At 33.2% G+C, this 12,637-nt stretch overlaps 1 protein-coding gene across 1 annotated transcript in view; it reads left to right on the forward strand.

Moving 5' to 3' along the window:
- Positions 1 to 12,637, forward strand: part of LOC111044695 (hexosaminidase D) — a 68,228-nt gene that overhangs the window by 27,262 nt on the left and 28,329 nt on the right. The window contains exon 2 of the mRNA XM_039426621.1: positions 6,866 to 6,949. The gene's annotated coding sequence lies outside the window, so the exon portion shown is untranslated. The remainder of the gene's footprint in view (positions 1 to 6,865; positions 6,950 to 12,637) is intronic.

Consider the following 12,637-nt stretch of genomic DNA (forward strand, 5'->3'; position numbering starts at 1 on the left):
AAAACTTCAGTACTGTACATAAATTTACCACTTACTAACTAAATCGAAAATGCTTGAATTTTTCATGTAGCTCTAACTGTATTACCATTATTTTCCTCACATATTCCTTAGCTGAAGAAAGCTTTTTAAGGGGAAAAAGAGGCTAAGAAATGAAATATAAAGGATGATAAGGCTAAAAAGTGGAAGGAGAAGAAGAAGAAGGAGGTAAATATGCAAAAAGGAGGAAGAGAGAGAAGGTGAAGAAGAAGAGGGAGGAAGCAAAGAAACAAGAAGGAGGATGGTGAGAAGGCGAAGAATATGAATTAGTCGGGAGAATACAAAGAGGAAGTAGGGGGAGAAGAAAAGAGGAATAACGAGATGGAAAAGAGGAAGAAGACTAAGAAGTAGATGAGATGATGATGATGATGATGATGATGATGATGATGATGATGATGATGATGATGATGATGATGATGATGATGATGATGATGATGATGATGATGATGATGATGATGATGATGATGATGATGATGATGATGATGATGATGAGGATGATGATGATGATGATGATGATGATGATGATGATGATGAGATGATGATGTGATGATGATGATGATGATGATGATGTGATGATGATGATGATGATGATGATGATGATGATGATGATGAGATGATGATGATGATGATGATGATGATGATGATGATGATGATGATGATGATGATGATGATGATGATGATGATGATGATGATGATGATGATGATGATGATGATGATGATGATGATGGATGATGATGATGATATGATGATGATGATGATGATGATGATGATGATGATGATGATGATGATGATGATGTGATGATGATGATGATGATGATGATGATGATGATGATGATGATGATGATGATTGATGATGATGATGATGATGATGAGATGATGATGATGATGAGATGATGATGATTGATGATGATGAGATGATGATGATGATGATGATGATGTGATGATGATGATGATGGATGATGATGATGATGATGATGATGATGATGATGATGATGAGGATGATGATGATGATGATGATGATGATGATGATGATGATGATGATGATGATGATGATGATGATGATGTAAATTTTTGCTCATTCTTACTGCTGTATGATATAAATTTTTGCTCATTCTTACTGCTGTATGATATAAATTTTTGCTCATTCTTACTGCTGTATGATATAAATTTTTGCTCATTCTTACTGCTGTATGATATACATTTTTGCTCATTCTTACTGCTGTATGATATAAATTTTTGCTCATTCTTACTGCTGTATGATATAAATTTTCGCCTATTCTTACTGCTGTATGATATAAATTTTTGCTCATTCTTACTGCTGTATGATATAAATTTTTGCTCATTCTTACTGCTGTATGATATAAATTTTTGCTCATTCTTACTGCTGTATGATATAAATTTTTGCTCATTCTTACTGCTGTATGATATACATTTTTGCTCATTCTTACTGCTGTATGATATGAATTTTTGCTCCAGAATATCAATTTTCATTGCTGAGTATGATATAAATTCTTATTGCTGAGTATGATATCAATTTTTGTTCCAGAATATCATCTTTTCTCGCTCTAGAATATCAATTATATTGCTGAGTATCAATTTTTGCTCCAGAAAATCAATTCTTGCTCTAGTATATCAATTCTTACTGCTGAGTATTAAATTTTGCTCCAGAATATCAATATATATTGTTTCTTCAAAATATAATTTGTTGCTCCAGAAGTGGAAATTAGATATATTCATAATCTATAGCATCGTCAAGCCCATCCCTATAGAAAAACATATCTCACTGAAAAAGTAAGATGTATCCAAAATTAAACTACAATGAATCACTGTTCAGTGTTAATTTAGTAGTTGAAACAAGTGTCAACATGATAATGGAGTGATCGGTCATTTCTAGTGATATCTATAATAAAATCTAAAAAGGAAACTAGTGATTTATTGTAATTGATCATTCAAGTAGCTCTATCGCAACTCAAATATTCACTCACATTTAACTTCGTGTTGCCAACTTCTTTGAAAACTTCAGTACTGTACATAAATTTACCACTTACTAACTAAATCGAAAATGCTTGAATTTTTCATGTAGCTCTAACTGTATTACCATTATTTTCCTCACATATTCCTTAGCTGAAGAAAGCTTTTTAAGGGGAAAAAGAGGCTAAGAAATGAAATATAAAGGATGATAAGGCTAAAAAGTGGAAGGAGAAGAAGAAGAAGGAGGTAAATATGCAAAAAGGAGGAAGAGAGAGAAGGTGAAGAAGATGATTTGTAAAAGAAGATGAGAAGAGGAAGTAGGCGAAGAAGACGAATAAGAAGAAGAAGAGGAAGAAGAAGGTGAAGAAGAAGAGGGAGGAAGCAAAGAAACAAGAAGGAGGATGGTGAGAAGGCGAAGAATATGAATTAGTTCGGGAGAATACAAAGAGGAAGTAGGGGGAGAAGAAAAAGAGGAATAACGAGATGGAAAAGAGGAAGAAGACTAAGAAGTAGATGATGATGATGATGATGATGATGATGATGATGATGATGATGATGATGATGATGATGATGATGATGATGATGATGATGATGATGATGATGATGATGATGATGATGATGATGATGATGATGATGATGATGATGAGATGATGATGATGATGATGATGATGATGATGATGATGATGATGATGATGATGATGATGATGATGATGATGATGATGATGATGATGATGATGATGATGATGATGATGATGATGATGATGATGATGATGATGATGATGATGATGATGATGATGATGATGATTGATGATGATGATGATGATGATGATGATGATGATGATGATGATGATGATGATGATGATGATGATTGATGATGATGATGATGATGATGATGATGATGATGATGATGATGATGATGATGATGATGATGATGATGATGATGATGATGATGATGATGATGATGATGATGATGATGATGATGATGATGCTGATGATGATGATGATGATGATGATGATGATGATGATGATGATGATGATGATGATGATGATGATGATGATGATGATGATGATGATGATGATGATGTGATGATGATGATGATGATGATGATGATGATGTGATGATGATGATGATGATGATGATGATGATGATGATGATGATGATGATGATGATGATGATGATGATGATGATGATGATGATGAGATGATGATGATGATGATGATGATGATGATGATGATGATGATGATGATGATGATGATGATGATGATGATGATGATGATGATGATGATGATGATGATGATGATGATGATGATGATGATGATGATGATGATGATGATGATGATGATGATGATGATGATGATGATGATGATGATGAGATGATGATGATGTGATGATGATGATGATGATGATGATGGATGATGATGATGATGATGTGATGATGATGATGATGATGATGATGATGATGAAGAAGAAGAGAAGAAGAAGAAGAGAAGAAGAAGAAGAAAACTATGTAGGAGGTACAGAAGCAAAATGTAAAAAGGAAAGAAGGCAAAGAATATGAATTATTTTGAGAGAATAAGAAGAGAAAGTAGGTGAAAATGGAAAAGAATAATAACGTGAAGGAGAAGAGGAAGAGGAAGAAGAAGGAGGAGAGGAAGAAGAAGAAGAAGAAGGTGAAGAAGAAATATAAGACGAAGAAGATGTAGGAGGTACAGAAGCAAAATGTAGGAAGGAGAGAAGGCAAAGAATATGAATTATTGTGAGAGAATAAGAAGAGGAAGTAGGTGAAAATGAAAAATATTAATAACGTGAAGGAGGAGAGGAAGAAGAAGAAGGAGAAGATGGAGAAAAAGAAGAAGAAATGAAGATGAAGGATAAGTAGAAGAAGATAGAAAATACCTGTCAATAATAAGTGTTGGTAGTGAGCCAGACATGAGGAGATGTGTGTCTAAACTTTTCATTTGACTTTTTGTCAGCCAAGAAACGAAGAGCAGGCAGGCATTTTGTATTTCACCTCCCGGCTCCCGCCAAACCGTGAGTGAGTGAAATACCATTAGTAGTAGGCCACAGTTGTCTATTTATAGCAAATTTCCCTTCTCAAGATTATTTTTGTAACTTGAGACCTGGTTTTGAAACTGTAACACTTGTACAATTTGTGTAGTAAATTTGTAAACAAATCAGTTTACCGCAAATTTGTTTTAAAATCTGGGGTTCAGTGATCTGATGTATGGTACTATAATATTTTTGCTCTATTCTTATTGGTTTTATTATTTCTAATTTAAGTTAATTGATGAAAATAGAAACAATGATTTTTCAAACGTTCAATAATTTTAACCCTTTACTGGTATGGGTGCCCATTTTTGACCCAGCCTACTACAATTTCTTATTCAGTGCAGGAATTTTCCTGTTGATCACGTTCTCCCTCCATGTATTTTCCTACTTCCTTCTCATCCACAAAGAGCCAGTATGCTCTATGCCAGTATGCTCTATGCCAGTATGCTCTTTGCATAGAGCATACTCTAACTTTAACTCTAACAGCTCGTGCGTGCCGGTTGCTGTTTATGAGCTTTTTGGGTCACTTTTGACCCACCATACCGTGAGTTGTGAATTCGGTTTTTAATTTCTGGGTTACTTCTGACCCATCCATTGACTAAATAAATGAGTACTATTCCATATTATTAGTATTTTTTCCATGAACGTGAATGATTTTTGGGTCCTATTACAATTATACAGAAAGAATAGTTGAGGAACAGAAATAATCGTTGGCTGGGTCATATTTATGAATGGGTCATAAATTGACCCAGCCATACCAGTTAAGAGGATTCAATCTGTGAATCTATTAATTCCGTTCAAAAAATGTGTAAAAATGCTTATAAAAATTAAAAATTTATATAACACAAAAAGAAAACATCAGGGATATGATATTCAATAAAAAAACTGGGATTTACACAAGCTGAGAGAACTTTCCCATACAAACTGCAAGATTTTTTGGAAATTTTCAGTACATAACTTTAACCCATGTCGGTTTTTTGTGAACTGGAAAAAACTATGTTATTTTAGGTTTTTTTTTGGAGATGGACTCATATACTACCACAGAAGAACATGGGAAATACTTTTATTCAACATGATGTATTTTTTTATTTTCTTTCAAAATAGTATTGAACATTGTTGACAAGTTTCACAATTTTAACATAAATTTTTTTTTTAAACAGCAATTTTATTTTTTTTTGTCAAATTACAATCTACTCTCCCAATATGAATAATGAATTTACTATATGACGAATGTTAATTTATATATAGAAGTAAAGTGAATGTAAACAGCTTGATATTGTCTAACCCACTGATTCATTAGAACATTTTGAGATGGGTACGTGTTTTGGTTGTTACACCATTATCAATATCTAGTAAACGGGAAGCTTCAACCTTGAGAAACAGAAATTGGATTAAGGCTGTGCAAAGGCTAAAAATAAACTTTATACTCGTGATATTTTTCAAAATTTTCGATTTGTATATCATCAAGCTATCAAAATTAAAAAGTTTTCACTAGAAAATTTTTTTCTGATCATTACTTTTTGAGATATGAGCGCCTAAAGTTAAAATTTTTGTGTCAGAACATTTCAAATTCGGTAAGAGATAAATCTATGAGATTTAGAGGATAAATTCTTCATGGTATTGTTGATTGAATAAAAAAAATTTTTAGAAACAAAAATTTAAGCTTTAGGCGCTCATATCTTTCAAAAAGTAATGAGCAGAAAAAAATGTTTTCCCGAGAAAACTTTTTCATTTTGATAGCTTGATGATATACAAATCGAAAAAATTTGAAAAATATCACCAGTAGAAAGTTTATTTTTAGCCTTTGCACTGCCTTAAGCCCAACGATTGGCTATTAGCTGTTGACCAATGAAGTTTGATTTCTACTGTAATTGTCCGAGACTGGACACGCCCAATTATTCCAAATAAGGTCATGAGAACCTTCAAGCACAGACAAACGAATATCCTTCCTTAGGATACAAGGAGGGTCTTTGTCTCTTATCCTTAGGAGACAAATAATTCTTTTCTCTATCTTCAAACATTAACAGATGAAGAAAAACTCTGTAACTGATGAAACGTAGTTGATAATATAAATATGAAAGAATAAAATAATACTCAATTTTCTAGTCTACATCGTAAATTACAATTCATAAAATTTAAAAGTTCTCTAATTCATATTCATATTATACATTTAGTTTTGTTTGTTACTAAGTTTCTCTTGATTTGTTGTTGTTGTTGTTGTTTAACGGCTCCATGACCATATTTGGGGTTTGGAGTGAAGAGCAGTGTCATACTTGGGCGTGTCTAGTCTCGGCCAACGACAGTAGAGCTCAACCTTCATTAGTCAACAGCTAATGGCCAATCGTAGGGCTTCAGCCACACTATAGTGAGGTCCACGTTATAATGGCAGTGGATAAAGATAGAAGAATAGCGATGCCGATTCTCTGCATTAATTAATTATATTTCTACACTGTAAAAAACATGATTGGTATCGTTGTGAACCTAGAAAAGGATAGTACCACCGGCTTTGTCGAATAATAGACAAGGATAGCAAAACCAAAGTTGATCAAATACTGTCATTATAACGTGGACCTCACTATATACATTCTCCAGTTTACTTGAGATTGATAATGGAATGGTGTAACAACCTTAACTATTATCTCAAATTGATTCAATAGATTGATTGTTTTAACAATATAAAGTCGTTTTCATCCAATATGAATTGTATACCACAAATTAACGCTCACAACAACACAGAAAATAATAAATGATTTTTGAATGATTTCTTTATTTTAAATGATGATTTATTTCTTATTCGTTTTGTTTCAGGTCTCTATGATTCCACGGCCTAAGAATTCAGTCTGCCTGATTGCTGAGTCATTTCAAGCTGGCTTTGTGCGACAATAACCACGGGTAAGAAGTTTGCTTCAATTTGCACTCTTACAATAATGAATGAATGATATAAATAAAAATTAGAAATCAAAGTACCATTTGAAAATTGTACAATCATGATAATAAAATGATAGTTTTATCTATTTCCCAATTACTTGATAATGGAATTATATAGCCGAAACATGTCGTGATTGAACAGTTTTAAAAGGGTACTTAGATTTTTATTTTACTTTCCTTGCCCTATTACCATAGGTAAGGAAAGTATTGCTTTCCGAAAAAAATTAAGGTACCTCAATTTCTAAAAATTTCTATACGTTTCAAAAAAGTGGTTTTTGGGTATTGGTCTGTATGTATGTATGTGTGTGTGTGTGTGTGTGTGTGTGTGGTGTGTGTGTGTGTACACGATATCTCATCTCCCAATTAACGGAATGACTTGAAATTTGGAACTTAAGGTCCTTACACTATAAGGTTCTGACACGAACAATTTCAATCAAATGCAATTCAAGATGGCGGCGAAAATGTTGTCAAAAACAGGGGTTTTCGCGATTTTCTCGAAAATGGCTCCAACGATTTTGATTAATTCATACCTAAAATAGTCATCGATAAGCTATATCAACTGCCACAAATCCCATATCTGTAAAAATTTCAGGAGCTCCGCCCCATCTATGCAAAGTTTGATTTCAGATTCCCAATTATCAGGCTTCACATACAATTCAAACAAAAATTTTCGAGTGGAAAAGATTGAGCATGAAAATCTCTACAATTAATTTCCTGCAACATTTTCACCTAAAATTTAAAATAAGCTCGAAATTCGAGAAAATGTGATTATCCAATTGCAAACTGTTGGCAACTGTTGATTCTATTAAATCATTCACTATGGAGAGATAGCAGACCTCGTATGTCTCCAGCGTTATTGTCCTGTCACCAGCTGGCTCAGATGTTTGTTTATAAGTAGACTTGAGATGCGCCAGAACACTAGCGTCAGGTTATCAATTCTCATAACGGCAAGGAAAGTTGTGTGAGTGCGCCACACCAGATTTTTATTTATATTTAAGAGTAGCCCTTAAGAAAAAAGACTTAATGAATTATTTATTCTCCATTGTGAATTCAGAGGTAAAATTGATATCAACTGAATTCCAATCATATCAACTGAATTCCAATCATATCAACTGAATTCCATGAATCATATCAACTGAATTTTGGAGGAAATCTTGGAACAATCCATTGGCAATGTTCAACTCAGTTATCATATCCTTCTTTCCCGATCATCTTCTTTCTCTTCTCCTCCTTCTTTAATTCGCATTCAGGGTCTCTTTTGATGCGAAGTGATTGAATAGGAATGAATGCGCCCCATTTTTCAACTTAATAAATATTCTCTCTTTATCTTCCACCTGTTCTATCTTATTCTATCTCATTCTACCTCTACCGGAGGCGGTAGATCTATCTCTTTTTTCTTCGTTTTCAATGAGGCAAGAAGACATCCTTTGTACTGAAATTGAATTAGCGTGCGCGATTGGTTGGTGCTTCTCAGGAAAATAATGAAAGAAGATGGAAATGAAATCAATTTTTCCGTGGACAGAACCAATTTTGGTGAAGGACTTAGGGAAGCCGTTTGCTGCACTGAATGAATCTTAGATTCGGCTTTTGATTCTCATCATTTTTTCATAGAAAGCATTTCCTGGATGAGGTTGTTATTATCGGAAAGTCGGAGACGGTAGTATTCTTCATGGTTATTGGTATGGAGGGAGCTATTGGAGTCGATCGACCAAGGTTTTTGAAAACATTAACTGATATCAATTTTTGATATCATTCCTCATTTTCATCGATTTCTTTTTCATTCTATTTTTATATAAATATTCGATATCATTACTATTTTTTTCTTTCTATTTTTAGATGTCATTCTATTTTCATTTTGATCAAATTATGCCACTGAAAGCATACAAACAATATTATAAAAACAATAGTCTCAAATGATAATAGAATAATGATACTGTCATGATTGACCGAGCGAAGTGAGGTCTACTACGATTCAAGTCGACGGTTTGGCATTTCTCTCTATGTTTAAATGTTGCGCATTTACGGCGAAACATGGTAATAGATTTTCATGAAATTTGACAGGTATGTTCCTTTTTAAATTGCGCGTCGACGTATATACAAGGTTTTTTTTGGAAATTTTGCATTTCAAGGATAATATAAAAGGAAAAAGGAGCCTCCTTCATGCGTCAATATAAGAGTAAAAGTCAGACTATAGAATATTATTCATCATAAATCAGCTGTCGAGTTGATTATAAATTGCATGTAATGATGACGCATGCAATTCAATATCTCAATGTAAGTTGGTAAAAAATCAGCAGCTGTGTAGACTATTGATTGCATGCCTCATTGAATGCAATTTTTATGCACTATTAATGAACCAATGATTGCGTGCAATAACGCATGCAATTAATAACTAAAATAACAGTATTGTCTCTCGAACTTTCTCTGCTTTGAACTCGGGCTGTCATGTTGCCAGTATGTCTTGAAGGAGATCAGCTTTTGTTGTTAGCATTTTTGATACACCAACCCGAACAGCCATTAGCCGTTTTCACACCGATATCTCGCCGACACGACATACAGACAGGATTTACTTTGATGGACAGTATAAGAGGAGGCTGCGGTTTATAACTGTGCGAGGTCTACTGTTCACAGAACTACTAGTAAAATTATAGTTTATAGCAAACGACAATAGAATTTTACCTGAAGTGAGATTCATGTAAAGTCAGAACCTGATTGAGATTAAGAAGTGTTTCCATCCTTGTCTGTTATTAGACAAAGCTCCTTCCTTTTCTAGCTCCGTTGCCTAATTCTTTGTTGACTAAATAGAAATATACTATCAAATAAAACATAGTAATGCATGATGAACTAACAAAGTATTTCATTCCAATTATGAAAACCTATTATTCAATCATTGAAAGGTGTATTTTCTTATTGAATATAATCAATTTGAGATAAATACAATCATTTTAATGATTCAGTAATAGAATTTCGAAATTGGTATGGAATACTTTGGTAGCTCATCATATTTCTACATGGTTCAACAACAAACAATTTGGCAACGGTGTGGAGCTAGAAAAGGAAGGGAGCTACGTCTAATAACAGACAATGATAGCAAAACAATGTTAATGTGATACAGTTGGAAATTAATAATTATTAAGAGGTATGTTTCCGTTCTGAAAAAGGGCTGAAACAGGCACTTCGTTCTTTCCTGTTTCGGACACTATTTTCCAACCGATAATCATGAAAATGGTACCAAATTGAAAAAATAATAAAATAATGGTACAGATGGAAAATAATAATTGAGATACAGTAGAACTATCTCATATAGTAGCCGGTGAAAAAGGAAAATTGGCAACTATGCCTTCCGATCATTCCAACGGACTTTTCAAACTATATTTAGAAATAAATGACTACGACAGACTTAGATAAGAAGAAAAATTTCATCTCTCACTTTTATCGCAATCTTTTGAATCATAAATATAATAATTAACTTGAGAAGACTTGAGTAATCTGTCCTAATCTCACTCAATATTCTCTCTCTGTTTTCAACCTTTTATCAAAATTGTATCTATCAAAAATTGGGAATCCCTATTAGCACTTATCAGTTAAGCAAGCTTTCCCCACTTTTTCATAAACAACCTCCATTTCCCATATTCCCCTATTTCATTTTCCTTTTACATAATTAACTGGGATTTTCAAGAAGGGTTATTTTGGGATCTCGTTACGGGGATAATAACGAATTCAACGCTTGAATAATGCTGAAAAATACATGAGCTTGTGAAATATTTCTCATTTTTCCTCGTAGCAACAGTTCATTTTAATTGAAAGTGAAACAATATTGGATGCCGTATTTTTTATTCAATTATACGCATTCATGATATGAATAAACCAATAAATTATCGATTATTCTCTTTGTTTTCAATTTTAATAACATTAAAATTGACTTTATCAAGAATTGGAAAGTTAATATCAACTGAGCATGGGTTGGATTTTTTTCACAGCTATGTTTTCAATATAGTCTATTTTTTATCTAGGTGGGAAGTTTGGATGATTTTCGTCGACAGTTTTATGTCGAAACATTTGATGTATGACAAAAAAAGATGAACGATCATTTCTTATCTCCCCGAGAAGATTGATTTAATGATGTTGAGGGCATTAAATGAAGCCATTCGGTTGAAAGTCAATTGCCAACGTTGATGAGACGGAAAGCCTTGTTATTTATGAGCCGTTTATGGAAGATGCGCTGGTTTTATGATTTTGACGATGATCTAAACGAACGGTCTGTTGATGGAAGAATGAAATTTTTGCAAGACGAAAGTGGATTTATTCTTAGATGATTTTTTATTCTTTAACGAGGAGGATGGGTTCATTCATGCAGCTTGAAAAGACGTTCATTCATTCTTTATTAATTGGATATTTAATCGGTTTTTTATTCCATATTGATCCCTCACATTCATCTGATAGGCTACTCCAAAATCGTTCTGCAGAAGTTATAAAAATGATAAGAAATTTGGTATGATGTAACAGGGCACATTCCTAAACCTGCTTCAATCATACGTTTAAAACAATCAATAATCAAGATCTTTTATCTCTCTGATTAGCTCGGTTTTTGTAAACCAATATTATATTATGTTATACTCTATTTATATTATTCAAACGCTCAGATTTGTTAAGTGACAAGCTTTGGTACTCCCTTTGGAAGGATGACCGCTTGAGACCAGTTCCATCTGGCTTTGATTTAAATTAAATTCAAGTATACTAGAAGTTCTGTGAACAGTAGACCTCGCGCAGTTATAACGACATCCCAAACCATAAGCACATCCACACTGATTACACAAGATTTAAGTACAGTATCATATAACGCTTTCCGGAATTTAGCGCGAGAAAACCAGAAGACATCTATTCGCCCAGACGAGCTGTTATATATAAGTTCTTTGCATCCTATTTTTTAATAGTGCATAAAAATTGCATTCAATGAGGCATGCAATGAGGAATGAGGCATGCAATCTATAGTCTACACAGCTGCTAATTTTTTACCAAGTTACATTGAGATACTGAATTGCATGCGTCATGGCATGCAATTTATAGTCAACTCGACAGCTGATTTATGATGAATAATTTCTATAGTCTGATTTTCACTCCAATATTGACGTATGAAGGAGGCTCCTTTTTCCTTGTATATTATCCTTGAAATGCAAAATTTCCAAAAACCTTGTATATACGTCGACGCGCAGTTTAAAAAGGAACATACCTGTCAAATTTCATGAAAATCTATTACCGCGTTTCACCGTAAATGCGCAACATATAAACATTCAAACATTTAAACATTAAGAGAAATGCCAAACCGTCGACTTGAATCTTAGACCTCACTTCGCTCGATCAACAATAAATGTATAATGGAAACTAAAGTTATTAGTAACTGTTGAATGAAATTATCAGAAGTATGACAACATTCTACTCTTCAACAGCATGAAGATAGAGTGCTATTCAATGATTATATTGATAATATCATCACTTTTTAAATAATTTTGACACGTCATATTTTTTACACAACTTAGACTGCTATGTCGTGTCAAAATTACTCAGAAAGTGTTCATCAACAAGCAGTTCATGATGGAAAGTGGAATTGAATATGATATACTGATGATGTAATGATTATGATCTATTCATTCA

The sequence above is a fragment of the Nilaparvata lugens genome, chromosome 4 (genome assembly GCF_014356525.2).
Source record: "Nilaparvata lugens isolate BPH chromosome 4, ASM1435652v1, whole genome shotgun sequence".
Classification (NCBI taxonomy): Eukaryota; Metazoa; Arthropoda; class Insecta; order Hemiptera; family Delphacidae; genus Nilaparvata; species Nilaparvata lugens.